Consider the following 21,809-nt stretch of genomic DNA (forward strand, 5'->3'; position numbering starts at 1 on the left):
TCCAGACCACAGCAAACGTAATCCAGCTTGCAAAGATTGTAATACATCTATTAAAAGAAGACAGCTTGCAGTTTCCTTTAACTTGGACACACACATCTATACCTTTGGCCATTCTGAGCCAGTAATTTCCAGAGCCTGTGAGAAGCCTGCATTTTACGAATTATTTCCTACGTTGCAAAAATGTGAAGAATGAAAATGAAAATGCAACATTTCTGTCAACGAAGATTTGCGTCAGCCTTTGAGTAAGCGATTAGGCTAATTTAGATAATATAGACACTTACATCATGTGTTGCCTTCATTATAACACTTATATGAGACTTTAATTTTATTTGCGGCTTCAGACAGATTTTTTTTTTGTATTTTTGGTCCAATATGGCTCTTTCTACATTTTAGCTTGCCGACCCCTGATCTAAATAAACCCTTGCATATAAGGCAACCAGTCTTTTTTCCTAGCATCTTTATACTGGGGTCAATACACTTTTGGTTACCAGACTGAGGTACATAAAACGGGGTAAATATTATGAATACCCCTCAGCACGGCACAATACACTGCAATAGATGGCGCGGGTGTACCTAATAAAGTGTACGGTGCAGTTTGGAACATGGGAAAGTACGCTGCCCTTTCTGCCTGTATAATCTGCCTTAACACCTTTTAATTTGGCCCAAAGAGTACTTGCACCCTCCCTCTGCCAAACACACACACACACACACACACACACACACACACACTCACACACACACTTGTATTTGTTACCTTCTTGAGACCTCCGAAAAATGCCTAACCCCTTTCCAACCACCCTTTTTAGATGTATATAAAGATTTGTATTTACAACATTAATAATATATACATACTGTCCAAATGTAAAAAAGCTTGTTGTAAAAAATGAGTTGGAATTTCACAAGAAAAAAGTCACAATTTCATAAGAAAAACTTTGAATTTTGGCAGTATTATAATAAAAGTTGTCATTTTACTCAACCAGTACTCTGGAATGCCCTCCCGGTAACAGTTCGAGATGCCACCTCAGTAGAAGCATTTAAGTCTCACCTTAAAACTCATTTGTATACTCTAGCCTTTAAATAGACTCCCTTTTTAGACCAGTTGATCTGCCGTTTCTTTTCTTTTTCTTCTATGTCCCACTCTCCCTTGTGGAAGGGGTCCGGTCCGATCCGGTGGCCATGTACTGCTTGCCTGTGTATCGGCTGGGGACATATCTGCGCTGCTGATCTGCCTCCGCTTGGGATGGTTTCCTGCTGGCTCCGCTGTGAACGGGACTCTCGCTGCTGTGTTGGATCCGCTTTGGACTGGACTCTTGCGACTGTGTTGGATCCATTATGGATTGAACTTTCACAGTATCATGTTAGACCCGCTCGACATCCATTGCTTTCCTCCTCTCCAAGGTTCTCATAGTCATCATTGTCACCGACGTCCCACTGGGTGTGAGTTTTCCTTGCCCTTATGTGGGCCTACCGAGGATGTCGTAGTGGTTTGTGCAGCCCTTTGAGACACTAGTGATTTAGGGCTATATAAGTAAACATTGATTGATTGAAAAGTTTACATGCAAAATTGAACATTTGTGCAATAATATGAGAAAAATTGGAATTTGACCAAAAAAAAATGCTTAAAATGTTGTGCTCGATAAAAGTCACAATTTTATAAGAAAAATGTCCAATTTTGGCAGAATTATAATAATAATAATCTTAATTTTACTTGGCAAATGTCATAATTTTACTAAAAAAAATCACTGTTTTACAAGGACAACAAAAAATGGGTGAGATTGTCATTAAAGTCAGAATATTATGAGACAAATGTAAGCATTTTGCATTAAAAAAATAATACTTTTACATCAAAAAGTAATGATTTTTACGAGAAAATATTACAATATAAAAACAGAAATAATGTGAGAAATTGTTCCCATTTTTATAAGAATAAAGTTGAGGCATTGTGAGAAAAACACTATTTAATTTTTTTATTTATTTGTAATTGGTTTTTAATCTTCATTATCTACTTCAAGTCATTCCAGTATGTCTCTATATACATACAGTATTTATTAAAGTTTTTAAAAATTAATTACAAAAATAGAATACATATTATATTTATATACAGTATGCCTATTTTTTTAAATTGATTTAAAAAAAGAATACTGTATGTATATAGAGACATACTGTAATAACTAGAAGTAAATAAAGACGATTAAAAAACAATTACAAACAAACTAACTTAAAACAGTCTTTTTCTCACAATGCCTCAACTTTTTTTCTTATAAAATTGGGAACAATTTCTCATATTCTTTCTGTTTTTATAAAATTGCAATATTTTCTCGTAAAAGTATTACTTTTTTATGTACTGTAGTGTATTTGTTCATCCCATGGTCACATATGGGATGCGGGCTGTCTTACGTCAGCGCCGCAACTCGTAAAATCAGCTGTTGACCCGACGTTTTTTTTGGGGGATCAATTGGTAAGTCCTTCTTTAGCTTCCGTCTAGTTTTATCATATATTGCTGCCTTTGCACCTGTCAATGTTTACTTTTGCATATACATGAAATAAATAAAAAATCCTGACTTTGGAGCAATGTTCACAGACTCTAGTATTTGGCTCTCTATTCGATGCAATGGTTTTCCGTGTATTGGGACAATTGTTTTGGTCCTGACTTGCTCATATGGAAGGTACTTTTCAATACGCAAATACAAGAACACACACGCACGCACACACACACACGCACACACACACACACACACACGCGTCTTCCGTCCATATGTTCCAGCGAAGACTGACAGCTCAGCCAAGCAGAAGTGGATTGGCCCGCTTGCTGATAGCTGGGCCTCCATCCACACCATCACACACACACTAAAGCTTTTGTTTCCCGAGCTGGGTCAGACACCCCAGCTGTGAGTGGGTGGACCCCCCCTCCCCGAACCCCAACCCCCTTTTACCTCCTTTGCTCGTTAAGTGTGAAGAGGGCAAAAAGCTCGTTATAGAGGAGAGTTTAAAGGCATTAAGGAAGCAACAATTATCTTCCAGCTATAGTCACGGTCAAAAGGAGCTCATCCGAGCATGTTTCTTGTGCGTTTTATCACACTTGTGGCGCCCCCTGTGGGTTGCACCTACAATGTTTTGAAAGACACATTAGCACAAATAACCTTACAGTTTAATCTTTAATACACAAATGGTCAATGAATTATGCTTCAAATGCCATTTCATTTAAACCCGGGGGTCTGCAACCCGCAGCTCAAGAGCCACATGCGGCTCTTTAGTGACACCCTGGTGGCTCCATGGAGCTTTTTCGAAAATGTATGGAAATGGGAAAAAAAAAATGGGGTGAAAAAATGTTTTTGTTGTATACAAATACACGACACAAACCTTCCTAACTGTTAGAAAGCCCGCTGTTTTAATATGGTTATGCTTCGCTGATGAAAGTATTTGGCGAGCGCCGTTTTGTCCTACCAATTCCAGCCGCCCTTGACCTCACCGTTGTGTGGACTGCAACTCAATGGTTTGTTTGCATGTACACAGAAAGACGTGTCCTATGCCACTCCTTCTTTGTCTCATTTTGTGCACCAAACGTTTTATACTGTGCGTGAATGCGCAAAGGTGAGCTTCGTTGATGTTATTGACTCGTGAGGAGTGCTAATCAGGCTTTTTTGGTCACTGCATGACTGCAAGCTAAACGATGCTAACATGCTATTTAGGCTAGCCGGATGTACATATTGCGTCATTATCAATCAATCAATCAATCAATGTTTACTTATATAGCCCTAAATCACTAGTGTCTCAAAGGGCTGCACAAACCACTACGACATCCTCGGTAGGCCCACATAAGTGCAAGGAAAACTCACACCCAGTGGGACATCGGTGACAATAATGACCCAGTGGGACGTCGGTGACAATGATGACTATGAGAACCTTGGAGAGGAGGAAAGCAATGGATGTCGAGCGGGTCTAACATGATACTGTGAAAGTTCAATCTATAATAGATCCAACACAGTCGCGAGAGTCCAGTCCAAAGCGGATCCAACACAGCAGCGAGAGTCCCGTTCACAGCGGAGCCAGCAGGAAACCATCCCAAGCGGAGGCGGATCAGCAGCGCAGAGATGCCCCCAGCCGATACACAGGCAAGCAGTACATGGCCACCGGATCGGACCGGACCCCTTCCACAAGGGAGAGTGGGACATAGAAGAAAAAGAAAAGAAACGGCAGATCAACTGGTCTAAAAAGGGAGTCTATTTAAAGGCTAGAGTATACAAATGAGTTTTAAGGTGAGACTTAAATGCTTCTACTATATTTAATTTCCTTTACTTATGTCCACTATTATTTGTCCATGTTTCATGAGACATTATCTGAACATAATATTGGCTGCATATCTGATCGTTGATTGTGTGCAATGTTGTTCCAGACCACAGCAAATGTTACCCAGCTTGCAAAGATTGTAACAAATCCATTAGAAGAAGAAAGTTTCCTTTAACTTGGACACACACATTTATACCTTTCGCAATTCTAAGACAGTAATTTCCAGGAGTTATGTCACCTTCAGAGAAGTTTTACTAATGTTTTTCAATGTTCTAAAAATGTGAAGAATAAATATAACATTTCAACATTTCTGTCAACAAAGATTTGCCTCAGCCTGCGACACAGTCATTTTGATAGTAGGCTAATATGGCTAATTAGCTACTTACATCATGTGTTATCGTCATTATAACACTTATATAAATATAAAAAAATTTTGAGGCTCCAGACAGATTACTTTTTTTGTATTTGTGATTTAATATGGCCTTTTCAACATTTTGGGTTACCAACCCCTAATTTAAACTAATCCAGCACACATTTTGCACACATGTGCAAGTCAGTCCTCTGAAGGCGTGTACCAAATTTTGTGGTGATTCGACAAAAGAACCTTAATATAAGTGTGTGAGAAATGTCAAGTAAATCCGACTTAAGAGGTACAATAACAGCACTGCTTAAAGATGTATTTGTCTGAAAAATAATAGCACAGCCAACCCAGTCGGGGTGAAGAATGTTCTGAATTGGGTTGTACGGTATAAAAGTATTAGTATAATACCGCGAGACTAATGAATCATATTCGGTACTATACCGCCTCTGAAAAAGTACCGATCCTCCACCTCGCCGCACCGTTGTCGTCACGTCGTGTCATTGCTGGTTTACGAGCAGAGGAGCATGTTCGGCAGCGCACAATCCCGGAGTACTTACAAGCAGAAAATGTGTGTGGACAGAAAAGGGAGAACGAACGCATTTAGGCTTAAAAACTAACGATAAAGGGGAAGTTATAACACTGAAACACCCTCAGGAAGAGATACTTTAAAAATGGCTAAAGTCCAGCCCCAGTCTGCAGTGTTTTAGCTACTTCAAAATCACTAATCCTTGCCTCCATGGCGACAAATAAAGTAAGTTTCTTACAAGTATCATCCCTGCATGACGAGGAATAGCTAAACATGCTTCACTACACACCGTAGCTCACCGGCATAAAAAAATGTAAACAAACGCCAATGCTTGATCTACACCTGACATCCACTGTAATGATACCAAGTACAGGAGTGTATCTAGTCTATACTATTATGATTACGTTGATATTTTTACACAACATCATCTTTCCTTTAAAAAAATGTATGTTTACAAACTTCGAAAATATGTCCCTGGGCACATCAGGACTTCGAATATGACCAACGTATGATCTTGTAACGACTTCGTATCGGATTGATACCCAAATATGTGGTATCATCCAAAACTAATGTAAAACATCCAAACAACAGAAGAATAAGTGATTATTACATTTTAACAGAAGTGTAGATCGAACATGTTAAAAGAGAAAGTAAGCAGATATTAACAGTAAATGAACAAGTAGAATAATAATTCATTTTCTACCACTTGTCCTTAATAATTTTGACAAAATAATAGAATGATAAATGACACAATATGTTACTGCATATGTCAGCAGACTAAATTAGGAGCCGTTGTTTGTTTACTTACAAATAAAAGACAAGTTATTTTAAATGTTCACTATTTTATTTAAGGTCCAACTTGCAATAAGAAAGATATGTTTTGTTAAAATAAACCCAATAATGCAATTTTTTGTGGTCCCCTTTATTTAGAAAAGAACCAAAAAGTATCAAAATACCTTTGGTACCGGTAAACGAACGGAGGGCACACAATTGATAGACGGTTGCAATATTCAATCAGATCATGAGTAGCCCATCTAGGTAGCCTTATGTTAAATCACAAGTAGCCCATCTAGGTAGCCTTATGCTAAAACACAAGTAGCCCACCAAGGTAGCCTTATGGTAAATCACAAGTAGCCCATTTAGGTAGCTTTATGGTAAATCACAAGTAGCCTATCTAGGTAGCCTTATGGTAAATCACAAGTAGCCCATTTAGGTAGCTTTATGTTAAATCACAAGTAGCCCATCTAGGCAGCCTTATGTTAAATCACAAGTAGCCCATCTTGTGATTACGTTAAACCACGAGTAGCCCATCTAGGTAGCCTTATGTTATATTACGAGTAGACCATTTAGGTAGCCTTATGTTAAATCACGAGTAGCCCATCTAGGTAGCCTTATGCTAAAACACAAGTAGCCCACCAAGGTAGCCTTATGGTAAATCACAAGTAGCCCATCTAGGTAGCCTTATGCTAAAACACAAGTAGCCCACCAAGGTAGCCTTATGGTAAATCACAAGTAGCCCATTTAGGTAGCTTTATGTTAAATCACAAGTAGCCCATCTAGGTAGCCTTATGCTAAAACACAAGTAGCCCACCAAGGTAGCCTTATGGTAAATCACAAGTAGCCCATTTAGGTAGCTTTATGGTAAATCACAAGTAGCCCATTTAGGTAGCTTTATGTTAAATCACAAGTAGCCCATCTAGGCAGCCTTATGTTAAATCACAAGTAGCCCATCTTGTGATTACGTTAAACAACGAGTAGCCAATCTAGGTAGCCTTATGTTATATTACGAGTAGACCATTTAGGTAGCCTTATGTTAAATCACGAGTAGCCCATCTAGGTAGCCTTATGGTAAATCACAAGTATCCCACCAAGGTAGCCTTATGGTAAATCACAAGTAGCCCATTTAGGTAGCTTTATGTTAAATCACAAGTAGCCCATCTAGGTAGCCTTACGTTAAATCACGAGTAGCCCATCTAGGCAGCCTTATGTTAAATCACAAGTAGCCCATCTTGTGATTACGTTAAACCACGAGTAGCCCATCTAGGTAGCCTTATGTTATATTACGAGTAGACCATTTAGGTAGCCTTATGTTAAATCACGAGTAGCCCATCTAGGTAGCCTTATGCTAAAACACAAGTAGCCCACCAAGGTAGCCTTATGGTAAATCACAAGTAGCCCATCTAAGTAGCCTTATGCTAAAACACAAGTAGCCCACCAAGGTAGCTTTATGTTAAATCACAAGTAGCCCATCTAGGCAGCCTTATGTTAAATCACAAGTAGCCCATCTTGTGATTACGTTAAACCACGAGTAGCCCATCTAGGTAGCCTTATGTTATATTACGAGTAGACCATTTAGGTAGCCTTATGTTAAATCACGAGTAGCCCATCTAGGTAGCCTTATGCTAAAACACAAGTAGCCCACCAAGGTAGCCTTATGGTAAATCACAAGTAGCCCATCTAGGTAGCCTTATGGTAAATCACAAGTATCCCACCAAGGTAGCCTTATGGTAAATCACAAGTAGCCCATTTAGGTAGCTTTATGTTAAATCACAAGTAGCCCATCTAGGTAGCCTTACGTTAAATCACGAGTAGCCCATCTAGGTAGCCTTATGCTAAAACACAAGTAGCCCACCAAGGTAGCCTTATGGTAAATCACAAGTAGCCCGTCTAGGTAGCCTTATGGTAAATCACAAGTAGCCCATCTAGGTAGCCTTATGCTAAAACACAAGTAGCCCACCAAGGTAGCCTTATGTTAAATCACAAGTAGCCCATCTAGGCAGCCTTATATTAAATCACAAGTAGCCCATCTTGTGATTACGTTAAACCACGAGTAGCCCATCTAGGTAGCCTTATGTTATATTACGAGTAGCCCATTTAGGTAGTCTTATATTAAATCAAAAGTAGCCCATCTAGGTAGCCTTATGTTAAACATGACAATCACAAATTGGGATTTGCAAAAGGAGGACGTAGCAACAGAGCATAGAAATTATAATTAAATTTGATTTTAACCCACATAGGGTTGAACAAGGATATTTAAGGACAAACAAAATCGTGTGAGACGAGGTTGGCCGACCCCGGAACCTAGCTAAGCTACTTGAATCAACCAACTGGCTTATACGGCGTCGGATGGGTCCTACATATTGTGAGATCAAATATTGTATTTCTTTATTTTTTCACGTTTATTATGTTTTATTTACAATTATTTCAATTCGGAAGGTGCCACCTAAGATATATTTGAAGCGGGTTTATTGATTTTCAAATGTGCCAAAACATAGCCCGTTTAGAACACTGTTGAGGGGATTCAATGGTCGTTTTCTGTATCGTAATTCTCCAGCCGTGGTCTTGCGGCGACATAAATGATGGTGTTTCGAGAGGTATTTATTGAAGTCGGACTAAGTAGGACCTCACTGAAGGGCCTATGTGGGAAACGCAGGGCCCGCCACTGTGAAGGGTATTGTTTACACTTCAACCAGATGAACACATAAAACAAATTATAAAAAATGTGTCGGAGTTGAAACTGTGCCTGAACAAGTACTCCAAAAAAATGGAAAACATGGAAATTGTTGTAAAGTTATAGGAATAAAAATGTTTCATTCTAATGGAATTTTAAACAGAATAATAATAATAATAATAATAATAATAATAATAAAGCACTTTACATTGAGCAAACAACCTCAAAGTGCTGCAGTGTATTAAAAAAATTATAAAAAGATGATACAAATAAATACAAATAAAAACTAGAACAGCCTAATTGCTAGAACTAGTATGCATACATTAAAAAAAAGGATTGTTTTTGGTTGGAGCGAACATTTCAGCCCAGCACCACACACGGCTAAAAGTCTTCTCTTTTCATCGCATGATTACACAGTATTTTGGACATCTGTGTTGCTGAATCTTTTGCAATTTGTTCAATTATTAATGGAGACGTCAAAGAAGAATGCTGTTGGTGGAAAGCGGTGGATTGAAGCTGCCTTTAGCAACCGAAACACAGCCGGTGTTTCTTTGTTTATTGTGAAGCTTTAACACAGAGCGGTCAAGCGAACATGTTTCTCTACGTCAACCAGTTAGATTTTGGATGGGAAAATTGTGATATTAAGTTGGCTCTTACCGGAGACTTGAGTGGATTATACGACCTCATCCTGCAGCTCAAAAAGGCAGCTGTGATCTTGGCTCCTCGGCTTCTCCACAGCTATCCGACTTTCAGGTATGACTTTATAATCTCACTAAAATACTTTTAACACAATGAGCAGATAAGGGATTTTCCAGAATTATCCTAGTAAATGTGTCTAATTACATCTGAAACGCTCCCACTGCCGCCGCCTGGAGCCGTCGCCCTTTTTTTTTTTTTTTTAGAGCTTCACTCTAACTTTCCTCATCCACGGATCTTTCATTCTCGCTCAAATTAATGGGGAATTCGTCGCTTTCTCGGTCCGAATAGCTCTTGCTGCTGGAGGCTATGATTACAAATAATGTGAGGATGTGAGGAGCCCTACAACCCGTGAGGTCTGCTACTTCCGGTACAGGCAAGGCTTTTTTATTGGCGACCAAAAGTTGCAAACTTTATCGTCGATGTTCTCTACTAAATCCTTTCAGCAAAAATATGGCGATATCGCGAAATGATCAAGTATGACACATAAAATGGACCTGCTATCCCCGTTTAAATAAGAAAATCTCATTTCAGTAGGCTTGGAAGGTTTGTTTGCATCAGTGGTGTCGGAAATACGGCCTGGTTTCATCTGACCCGCGGGATGAGTTTGCTAAGTATAAAAATGAGCCAAAATGTTTTCAATTAAAGAAACCGCTGTTCTAAATGTGTCCACTGGATGTCGCAATAGCAATTATTTGTATCTTTGTAGATGATGATACAAATGAGCAAACTACATATATGACATCCTGTAATTTGATTTTGATATTATGTTTTTTATCTTGATGGATTGGAAATGAACACCAATGATTTGACTGATGAACATTATCACGTCATTTATTCAGAAAGTATAAATAATGACAAATAAAGATACATGTAAGTGTAAAAAAACAACAACATTAGGATTTGTACATTTTCAGTACGTGTTTGTTGTATTTTTAAACAAAGAAAACAATCTGAAGTTGTCTTTATTTTTAAGTTATCGTGCCGTGATTTCACCAGTCCGGCCCACTTGGGAGTACATTTTTCTCCCAAGTGGCCCCCTGATCTAAAATGAGTCTGACACCCCTGCTTTTCATAGTGGTGCTGCACAAAACTTGCTGTTTTGTTGCCAAGACTGAAGCCAGCTCAGGTGACCTCTAGGCGGTTTTCAAAATAAAAGATACGGATTTGCAAACAAGCTAAAGATCTAAAACTTATCAAACGAATTGCATCGGTTTGAGCTGGAACAAAACGGCAAACGCTCTGACGACATTTTACCCACCGGTGGATTTCGCCCCGCTCTGCTCTGCTGCTGCTGGCGACACATTACTGCGGAGGGAACACGACCTTTGACCCAAACTGGGAACTTCATATCCTCAAGAGCAGAGGAGGAGGCATCGGGACCAAAATTGCTGCGGCTTGCAAAATGTCCCCCGTTAATCCCGCGACAGGCAGAGACTGATTGAGCGAGACTGGAACCAGCACAACAGGAAAAGTTGCCCGACAATTCCAGGAAAGCTTCAGCTCCACCTACAGCCGGAGGCATGGTCCGCACAAGAAGAGTGTGTGTGTGTGTGTGCAGTGTGTGTGTGTGTGTGTGTGTGCAGTGTGTGTTCTTGTATTTCTACCCTTCTTGAGACATCAACAATGAAAAGTACCTTCCATATGAGGAGCGGTGAACAAGTTAGGACATAAATCATGGTCCCAATACGGAAAACCATAGCATCTAATAGAGAATGTCTCATTAGCACCCCTGGTGGTGAAATCTATCAAAATTATCAAAAAAATGCACCCCTCTGGTCAACATATGAAATAACAAGTGTGTGTAAGATATTGAAATGCATCCCCTTTGGCCAAAATAAATACAATTAAATGAATAATAATGTATATGAAGACATACCGTAATAACTTGAAGTAACTAATGAAGATAAAAAAAACATTACAAACAAAAATTTCAGAAAAAAACCCAACAAAAAACTAAATGCAGTCTTTTTCTTTTATAAAATTGGGAACAATTTCTCATATTCTTTCCGTTTCTGTAATATTGCAATAGTTTCTCACGAAAATATTACTCTTTTATGCAAAATGGTGACATTTCTCATTCAAAATTCTGACTTATCACAATTTTGCCCATTTTTTTGTTGTTCTTGTAAAATAGTGGCATTTTTGTCGTAAAATGATGACTTTTGTCATATTTTTGCCAAGTAAAATTCAGATTATTATTATAATATTGCTGCGATGAGGTGGCGACTTGTCCAGAGTGTACCCCGCCTTCCGCCCGATTGTAGCTGAGATAGGCGCCAGCGCCCCCCGCAACCCCAAAAGGGAATAAGCGGTAGAAAATGGATGGATGGATTATAATATTGCCAACATTTGAAAGTTTTCTTATAAAATTGTGACTTTTGTCGAGTAAAATTATGACTTTTACCTAAAAATATCAACATTTGAAGCTTTTTTGGTAAAATTGCAATTGCCATTGAGTAAAATTCCAACTTTTATCATAATGTTGCAAACATGTTCCGTTTTTGTGGTAAAATGTTGACTTGGGTGGAGTAAAATGACAACTTTTATTATAATACTAGAGGTAGGCATTTTTCGGAGGTCTCAAGAAGGTAACACATATAAGACAGTGTGTGTGTGTGTTCTTGTATTTCTACCCTTCTTGAGACATCAACAATGAAAAGTACCTTCCATATGAGGAGCGGTGAACAAGTTAGGACATAAATCATGGTCCCAATACGGAAAACCATAGCATCTAATAGAGAATGTCTCATTAGCACCCCTGGTGGTGAAATCTATCAAAATTATCAAAAAAATGCACCCCTCTGGTCAACATATGAAATAACAAGTGTGTGTAAGATATTGAAATGCATCCCCTTTGGCCAAAATAAATACAATTAAATGAATAATAATGTATATGAAGACATACCGTAATAACTTGAAGTAACTAATGAAGATAAAAAAAACATTACAAACAAAAATTTCAGAAAAAAAACCAACAAAAAACTAAATGCAGTCTTTTTCTTTTATAAAATTGGGAACAATTTCTCATATTCTTTCCGTTTCTGTAATATTGCAATAGTTTCTCACGAAAACATTACTCTTTTATGCAAAATGGTGACATTTCTCATTCAAAATTCTGACTTATCACAATTTTGCCCATTTTTTTGTTGTTCTTGTAAAATAGTGGCATTTTTGTCGTAAAATGATGACTTTTGTCATATTTTTGCCAAGTAAAATTCAGATTATTATTATAATATTGCTGCGATGAGGTGGCGACTTGTCCAGAGTGTACCCCGCCTTCCGCCCGATTGTAGCTGAGATAGGCGCCAGCGCCCCCCGCAACCCCAAAAGGGAATAAGCGGTAGAAATGGATGGATGGATTATAATATTGCCAACATTTGAAAGTTTTCTTATAAAATTGTGACTTTTGTCGAGTAAAATTACGACTTTTACCTAAAAATATCAACATTTGAAGCTTTTTTGGTAAAATTGCAATTGCCATTGAGTAAAATTCCAACTTTTATCATAATGTTGCAAACAGGTTCCGTTTTTGTGGTAAAATGTTGACTTGGGTGGAGTAAAATGACAACTTTTATTATAATACTAGAGGTAGGCATTTTTCGGAGGTCTCAAGAAGGTAACACATATAAGACAGTGTGTGTGTGTGTTCTTGTATTTCTACCCTTCTTGAGACATCAACAATGAAAAGTACCTTCCATATGAGGAGCGGTGAACAAGTTAGGACATAAATCATGGTCCCAATACGGAAAACCATAGCATCTAATAGAGAATGTCTCATTAGCACCCCTGGTGGTGAAATCTATCAAACTTATAAAAAAAAAGTACTCCCCCTCTGGTCAACATATGAAATAACAAGTGTGTGTAAGAAATTGAAATGCATCCCCTTTGGCCAAATTAAAATAAAACTAAATAAATAATAAAGTATATAAAGACATACCGTAATAACTTGAAGTAACTAATGGAGATTAAAAAACGGTTACAAACAAAAAATTCTGGTAAAAAACAAAACAAAACAAGACGAAATAAATTTGGAACAATTTTTGGAACAATCTCAATAGTTTCTCGTGAAAATTTTACTTTTTTATGTAAAACTATTAATTTTTAATGCAAAATGGTGACATTTGTCATATAAGATTCTGACTTTTATCACAATTTTGCCCATTTTTTTGTTGTTCTTGTGACATAGTGGCATTTTTGGTGTATAATGATGACTTTTGTCGGAATTTTGTCAAGTAAAATTCTGATTATTATAATAATATTGCCAAAACTTGTAGGTTTTCTTGTAAAATTGTGACTTTTGTCGAGTAAAATGACGACTGTTTTAATAAAATTGCCAACATTTTAAGCTTTTCTTGTAGAATTTCGACTGCTATTGAGTAAAATTCAAACTTTTATCATAACATTACACACATGTTCCGTTTTTCTTGTAAAATTTTGACTTGCGTTGAGTAAAATTACGACTTCTATCATAACACTAGGGGTAGGCATTTTATGGAGGTCTTAAGAAGGTAACACATATAAGACAGTGTGTGTGTTCTTGTATTTCTACCCTTCTTGAGACATCAACAATGAAAAGTACCTTCCATATGAGGAGCGGTGAACAAGTTAGGACATAAATCATGGTCCCAGTACGGAAAACCATAGCATCTAATAGAGAATGTCTCATTAGCACCCCTGGTGGTGAAATCTATCAAAATCATCAAAAAAATGCACCCCCGCTGGTCAACATATGAAATAACAAGTGTGTGTAAGAAATTGAAATGCATCCCCTTTGGCCAAAAAAAAATCAAACTAAATAAATAATAATGTATATAAAGAAATACCGTAATAACTTGAAGTAACTAACGGAGATTAAAAAACAATTACAAACAAAAAAGTCTGGTAAAAAACAAAACAAAGCAAGACTAAACAATTTTTGGAACAATCTCAATAATTTCTCGCAAAAATATTACTTTTTTATGTAAAACTATTACTTTTAATGCAAAATGGTGGCATTTGTCATATAAAAATCTGACTTTTATCACAATTTTGCCCATTTTTTTGTTGTTCTTGTAACATAGTAGCATTTTTTGGTGTAAAATGATGACTTTTGTCAGAATTTTGTCAAGTTAAATTCTGATTATTATTATAATATTGCCGAAATTTGTAGGTTTTCTTGTAAAATTGTGACTTTTGTCGAGTAAAATGACGACTCTTTTCATAAAATTGCCAACATTTTAAGCTTTTCTTGTGGAATTGCAACTGCTATTGAGTAAAATTCCAACTTTTATCATAACATTGCACACATGTTCCATTTTTCTTGTAAAATTTTGACTTGCGTTGAGTAAAATTACGACTTCTATCATAACACTAGGGGTAGGCATTTTACGGAGGTCTTAAGAAGGTAACACATATAAGACAGTGTGTGTGTGTGTTCTTGTATTTCTACCCTTCTTGAGACATCAACAATGAAAAGTACCTTCCATATGAGGAGCGGTGAACAAGTTAGGACATAAATCATGGTCTCAATACGGAAAACCATAGCATCTAATAGAGAATGTCTCATTAGCACCCCTGATGGGGAAATCTATCAAAATTTTCAAAAAAATGCACATTTGAAGCTTTTTTGGTAAAATTGCAATTGCCATTGAGTAAAATTCCAACTTTTATCATAATGTTGCAAACAGGTTCCGTTTTTGTGGTAAAATGTTGACTTGGGTGGAGTAAAATGACAACTTTTATTATAATACTAGAGGTAGGCATTTTTCGGAGGTCTCAAGAAGGTAACACATATAAGACAGTGTGTGTGTGTGTGTTCTTGTATTTCTACCCTTCTTGAGACATCAACAATGAAAAGTACCTTCCATATGAGGAGCGGTGAACAAGTTAGGACATAAATCATGGTCCCAATACGGAAAACCATAGCATCTAATAGAGAATGTCTCATTAGCACCCCTGGTGGTGAAATCTATCAAACTTATAAAAAAAAAGTACTCCCCCTCTGGTCAACATATGAAATAACAAGTGTGTGTAAGAAATTGAAATGCATCCCCTTTGGCCAAATTAAAATAAAACTAAATAAATAATAAAGTATATAAAGACATACCGTAATAACTTGAAGTAACTAATGGAGATTAAAAAACGGTTACAAACAAAAAATTCTGGTAAAAAACAAAACAAAACAAGACGAAATAAATTTGGAACAATTTTTGGAACAATCTCAATAGTTTCTCGTGAAAATTTTACTTTTTTATGTAAAACTATTCATTTTTAATGCAAAATGGTGACATTTGTCATATAAGATTCTGACTTTTATCACAATTTTGCCCATTTTTTTGTTGTTCTTGTGACATAGTGGCATTTTTGGTGTATAATGATGACTTTTGTCGGAATTTTGTCAAGTAAAATTCTGATTATTATAATAATATTGCCAAAACTTGTAGGTTTTCTTGTAAAATTGTGACTTTTGTCGAGTAAAATGACGACTGTTTTAATAAAATTGCCAACATTTTAAGCTTTTCTTGTAGAATTTCGACTGCTATTGAGTAAAATTCAAACTTTTATCATAACATTACACACATGTTCCGTTTTTCTTGTAAAATTTTGACTTGCGTTGAGTAAAATTACGACTTCTATCATAACACTAGGGGTAGGCATTTTATGGAGGTCTTAAGAAGGTAACACATATAAGACAGTGTGTGTGTTCTTGTATTTCTACCCTTCTTGAGACATCAACAATGAAAAGTACCTTCCATATGAGGAGCGGTGAACAAGTTAGGACATAAATCATGGTCCCAGTACGGAAAACCATAGCATCTAATAGAGAATGTCTCATTAGCACCCCTGGTGGTGAAATCTATCAAAATCATCAAAAAAATGCACCCCCGCTGGTCAACATATGAAATAACAAGTGTGTGTAAGAAATTGAAATGCATCCCCTTTGGCCAAAAAAAAATCAAACTAAATAAATAATAATGTATATAAAGAAATACCGTAATAACTTGAAGTAACTAACGGAGATTAAAAAACAATTACAAACAAAAAAGTCTGGTAAAAAACAAAACAAAGCAAGACTAAACAATTTTTGGAACAATCTCAATAATTTCTCGCAAAAATATTACTTTTTTATGTAAAACTATTACTTTTAATGCAAAATGGTGGCATTTGTCATATAAAAATCTGACTTTTATCACAATTTTGCCCATTTTTTTGTTGTTCTTGTAACATAGTAGCATTTTTTGGTGTAAAATGATGACTTTTGTCAGAATTTTGTCAAGTTAAATTCTGATTATTATTATAATATTGCCGAAATTTGTAGGTTTTCTTGTAAAATTGTGACTTTTGTCGAGTAAAATGACGACTCTTTTCATAAAATTGCCAACATTTTAAGCTTTTCTTGTGGAATTGCAACTGCTATTGAGTAAAATTCCAACTTTTATCATAACATTGCACACATGTTCCATTTTTCTTGTAAAATTTTGACTTGCGTTGAGTAAAATTACGACTTCTATCATAACACTAGGGGTAGGCATTTTACGGAGGTCTTAAGAAGGTAACACATATAAGACAGTGTGTGTGTGTGTTCTTGTATTTCTACCCTTCTTGAGACATCAACAATGAAAAGTACCTTCCATATGAGGAGCGGTGAACAAGTTAGGACATAAATCATGGTCTCAATACGGAAAACCATAGCATCTAATAGAGAATGTCTCATTAGCACCCCTGATGGGGAAATCTATCAAAATTTTCAAAAAAATGCACCCCCTCTGGTCAACATATGAAATAACAAGTGTGTGTAAGAAATTGAAATGCATCCCCTCTGGCCAAAATAAATAAAACTAAATAAATGATAATGTATATAAAGACATACCGTAATAACTTGAAGTAACTAATGAAGATCAAAAAACAATTATAAACAAAAACTACAGAAAAACAAACAAACAACTAAATGCAGTCTTTTTCTTTTATAGAATTTGGAACAATTCCACATATTCTTTCCGTTTCTGTAATATTGCAATAGTTTCTCGTGAAAATATTACTTTCTAATGCAAAACGATTACTTTTTAATGCAAAATGGTGACATTTGTCATATAAAATTCTGACTTTTATCACAATTTTTCCCATTTTTTTGTTGTTCTCGTAAAATAGTGGCTTTTTTGGAGTAAAATTATGACTTGTATAATTCTGATGATTATTCTAATATTGCCAAAATTTGTAGGTTTTCTTGTAAAATTGTGACTTTTGTTGAGTAAAATGACGACTCTTTTCGTAAAATTGCCAACATTTTAAGCTTTTCTTGTAAAATTGCGACTGTTATAAAATTGAGAACACTTTCTCATATTCTTTCCATTCCTGTAATATTGCAATATTTTCTCGTTACATGTATTCTTTTGTATGTAATAATATTACTTTTTAATGCAAAATTGTGACAAATTCTGACTTTTATCACAATGTGTTGTTGTTCTTGTAATAGTGACATTTCTGGAGTAATATTATGACTTTTGCTAGAATTTTGCAGGGTAAAATTCATATTATTATTATAATATTGCCCGAATTTTAAGGTTTTCTTATAAAACTGTGACTTTTGTCGAATAAAGTGACGACTTTTACCCAAAATTGCCAACATTTTAACCTTCTCTTGTAAAATTGCGACTCTTATTGAGTAAAAATCCAACTTTTATCATAACATTGCGCGAATTTTCAGTTTTTCTTCTAAAATTTTGACTAGCGTTGAGTAAAATTACGACTTTTATTATAATACTAGAGGTAGGCATTTTTCGGAGGTCTAAAGAATTTGTTTGTGTGGGCCGTGTGTTTGTGTGTGTTCTTGTATTTCTACTTTTCTTTAGACATCAAAAAGGAAAAGTACCTTCCATATGAGGACCGGTGAACAAGTTAGGACATAAATCCTGGTCCCAATGCGGAAAACCATTGCATCTAAAAGAGAATGCCTCATTTGCACCCATGGTGGTGAAATCTATCAAAAATAGGCTGGTTTCAAAAAGGAGGGTTTTTTAAAATTGACTGTGTACTCCTCCTCTGGTCAACATATGAAATAACAAGTGTGTGTAAAAATTTGAAGTGCTGCTCCTCTGGTTAACATATGTAATGACAAGTGTGTGTAAGAAATTGAAATGTGCCCCCTTTGGATAAAATAAAATAAATAAATAAATAAATACATATATTTACTTAGATACCGTAATAACTTAAAGTAAATAATGAAGATTAAAATCAATTACGAACAAAAAATAAATAAAAATAACTAAAAGCAGTCTTTTTCTAACAATGTGTTGACTTGTTTCTTATAAAATTGGTAACAATTTCTTACATTATTTCTTGTGAAATTATTACTTTTTTTAATGTCAAATTATTACTTTTTAAATGCAAAATGGTGACAATTGTCATTATTTTTTTTGTTGTTCTTGTAAAATAGTGACATTTTTGGAGTAATTTATGACATTTGTCATAATTTTGCAGAGTAAAATCGAGATTATTATAATAATATTGCCAACATTTTAAGGTTTTCCTATAAAATTGTGACTTTTGTCGAGTAAAATCACGACTTTTACCTAAAATTAACAACATTTTAAGCTTTTCTTGTAAAATTGCAATTGGTATTGAGTACAATTCTAACTTTTATCCTAATGTTGCAAACATGTTCCGTTTTTCTGGTAAAATTTTGACTTGCGTTGAGCAAAATTACGACTTTTATTACAGCACTAGAGCTATACATTTTTAATAATAAAAAAATAACTAAAAGCAGTCTTTTTCTCACAATGCGTCGAGTTGTTTCTTTTAAAAATGGGAACAATTTTTTATATTCTTTCTCGTAAAATTATTACTTCTTTATGTCAAATTATAACATTTTAAATGCAAAATGGTGCCATTTGTCATATAATTTTTTTGTTTTTCTTGTAAAATAGTGAAATTTTTGGGGTAAAATTATGACTTTCTTCATAATTTTGCCAAATAAAATTCCGATTATTATTATAATATTGCCAAAATGTTAAGGTTTTCTTGTAAAAATGTGACGTTTGTCGAGTAAAATTACGACTCTTCATTAAATTGCCAACATTTTAAGCTTCTCTTGTAAAATTGCGACTGCTGTTGAGTAAAATTCCAACTTTTGTCATAATGTGGCACAAATGTTCAGTTTTTCTTGTAAAATTTTGACTTACGTTGAGTAAAATTACGACTTTTATTACAACACTAGAGCTATGCATTTTTAATAATAAAAAAATAACTAAAAGCAGTCTTTTTCTCACAATGTGTCGAGTTGTTTCTTTTAAAAATGGGAACAATTTCTTCTATTCTTTCTCATAAAATTATTACTTCTTTATGTCAAATTATTAAATTTTAAATGCAAAATGGTGCCATTTGTCATATAAGTTTTTTTGTTTTTCTTGTAACATAGTGACATTTTTGGAGTAAAATTATGACTTTTTTCATAATTTTGCCAAATAAAATTCTGATTATTATTATAATATTGCCCACATTTTAAGGTCTTCTTGTAAAATTGTGACGTTTGTCGAGTAAAATTACGACTCTTCATAAAATTGCTAACATTTTAAGCTTTTCTTGTAAAATTGCGACTGCTATTGAGTAAAATTCTAACTTTTATCATAATGTTGCAAACATGTTCCGTTTTTCTGGTAAAATTTTGACTTGCGTTGAGCAAAATTACAACTTTTATTACAACACTAGAGGCATGCATTTTTAATAATAAAAAATTAACTAAAAGCAGTCTTTTTCTCACAATGCGTCGAGTTGTTTCTTTTAAAAATGGGAACAATTTCTTATACTCTTTCTCCTAAAATTAGTACTTCTTTATGTCAAATTATTACATTTTAAATTTTTGATACAATTTTTTTGTTGTTCTTGTAAAATAGTGACATATTTGGAGTAAAATTATGACTTTTTTCATAATTTTGCCAAATAAAATTCTGATTATTATTATAATATTGCCAACATTTTAAGGTTTTCTTGTAAAATTGTGACTTTTGTCGAGTAAAATTACGACTCTTCATAAAATTGCCAACATTTTAAGCTTCTCTTGTAAAATTGCGACTGCTGTTGAGTAAAACTCCAACTTTTGTCATAATGTGGCACAAATGTTCAGTTTTTCTTGTAAAATTTTGACTTACGTTGAGTAAAATTACGACTTTTATTACAACACTAGAGCTATGCGTTTTTAATAATAAAAAAATAACTAAAAGCAGTCTTTTTCTCACAATGTGTTGAGTTGTTTCTTTTAAAAATGGGAACAATTTCTTATATTCTTTCTCATAAAATTATTACTTCTTTATGTCAAATTATTACATTTTAAATGCAAAATGGTGCCATTTGTCATATAAGTTTTTTTGTTTTTCTTGTAACATAGTGACATTTTTGGAGTAAAATTATGACTTTTTTCATAATTTTGCCAAATAAAATTCTGATTATTATTATAATATTGCCCACATTTTAAGGTCTTCTTGTAAAATTGTGACTTTTGTCGAGTAAAATTACGACTCTTCATAAAATTGCTAACATTTTAAGCTTTTCTTGTAAAATTGCGACTGCTATTGAGTAAAATTCTAACTTTTATCATAATGTTGCAAACATGTTCCGTTTTTCTGGTAAAATTTTGACTTGCGTTGAGCAAAATTACGACTTTTATTACAACACTAGAGGCATGCATTTTTAATAATAAAAAATTAACTAAAAGCAGTCTTTTTCTCACAATGCGTCGAGTTGTTTCTTTTAAAAATGGGAACAATTTCTTATACTCTTTCTCGTAAAATTAGTACTTCTTTATGTCAAATTATTACATTTTAAATTTTTGATACAATTTTTTTGTTGTTCTTGTGAAATAGTGACATATTTGGAGTAAAATTATGACTTTTTTCATAATTTTGCCAAATAAAATTCCGATTATCATTATAATATTGCCAACATTTTAAGGTTTTCTTGTAAAATTGTGACTTTTGTCGAGTAAAATTACGACTCTTCATAAAATTGCCAACATTTTAAGCTTCTCTTGTAAAATTGCGACTGCTGTTGACTAAAACTCCAACTTTTGTCATAATGTGGCACAAATGTTCAGTTTTTCTTGTAAAATTTTGACTTACGTTGAGTAAAATTACGACTTTTATTACAACACTAGAGCTATGCGTTTTTAATAATAAAAAAATAACTAAAAGCAGTCTTTTTCTCACAATGTGTTGAGTTGTTTCTTTTAAAAATGGGAACAATTTTTTTATATTCTTTCTCATAAAATTATTACTTCTTTATGTCAAATTATTACATTTTAAATGCAAAATGGTGCCATTTGTCATATAAGTTTTTTTGTTTTTCTTGTAACATAGTGACATTTTTGGAGTAAAATTATGAATTTTTTCATAATTTTGCCAAATAAAATTCTGATTATTATTATAATATTGCCCACATTTTAAGGTCTTCTTGTAAAATTGTGACGTTTGTCGAGTAAAATTACGACTCTTCATTAAATTGCCAACATTTTAAGC

The 21,809-nt window shown here is 34.6% G+C and overlaps 1 protein-coding gene across 3 annotated transcripts in view; it reads right to left on the reverse strand.

The window, feature by feature from the left end:
• The window catches only part of mid1 (midline 1), a 184,425-nt gene that overhangs the window by 54,504 nt on the left and 108,112 nt on the right, over positions 1 to 21,809 (reverse strand). The window contains exon 1 of one of the 3 annotated variants that reach the window (XM_061879081.1): positions 10,583 to 10,774. The exons of the other annotated variants lie outside the window; for them this stretch is intronic. The gene's annotated coding sequence lies outside the window, so the exon portion shown is untranslated. Of the gene's footprint in view, positions 1 to 10,582; positions 10,775 to 21,809 lie in introns of those variants that run through there. 3 annotated transcript variants of the gene reach the window in all.

This window comes from Nerophis ophidion, linkage group LG19 (assembly GCF_033978795.1).
Source record: "Nerophis ophidion isolate RoL-2023_Sa linkage group LG19, RoL_Noph_v1.0, whole genome shotgun sequence".
Classification (NCBI taxonomy): Eukaryota; Metazoa; Chordata; class Actinopteri; order Syngnathiformes; family Syngnathidae; genus Nerophis; species Nerophis ophidion.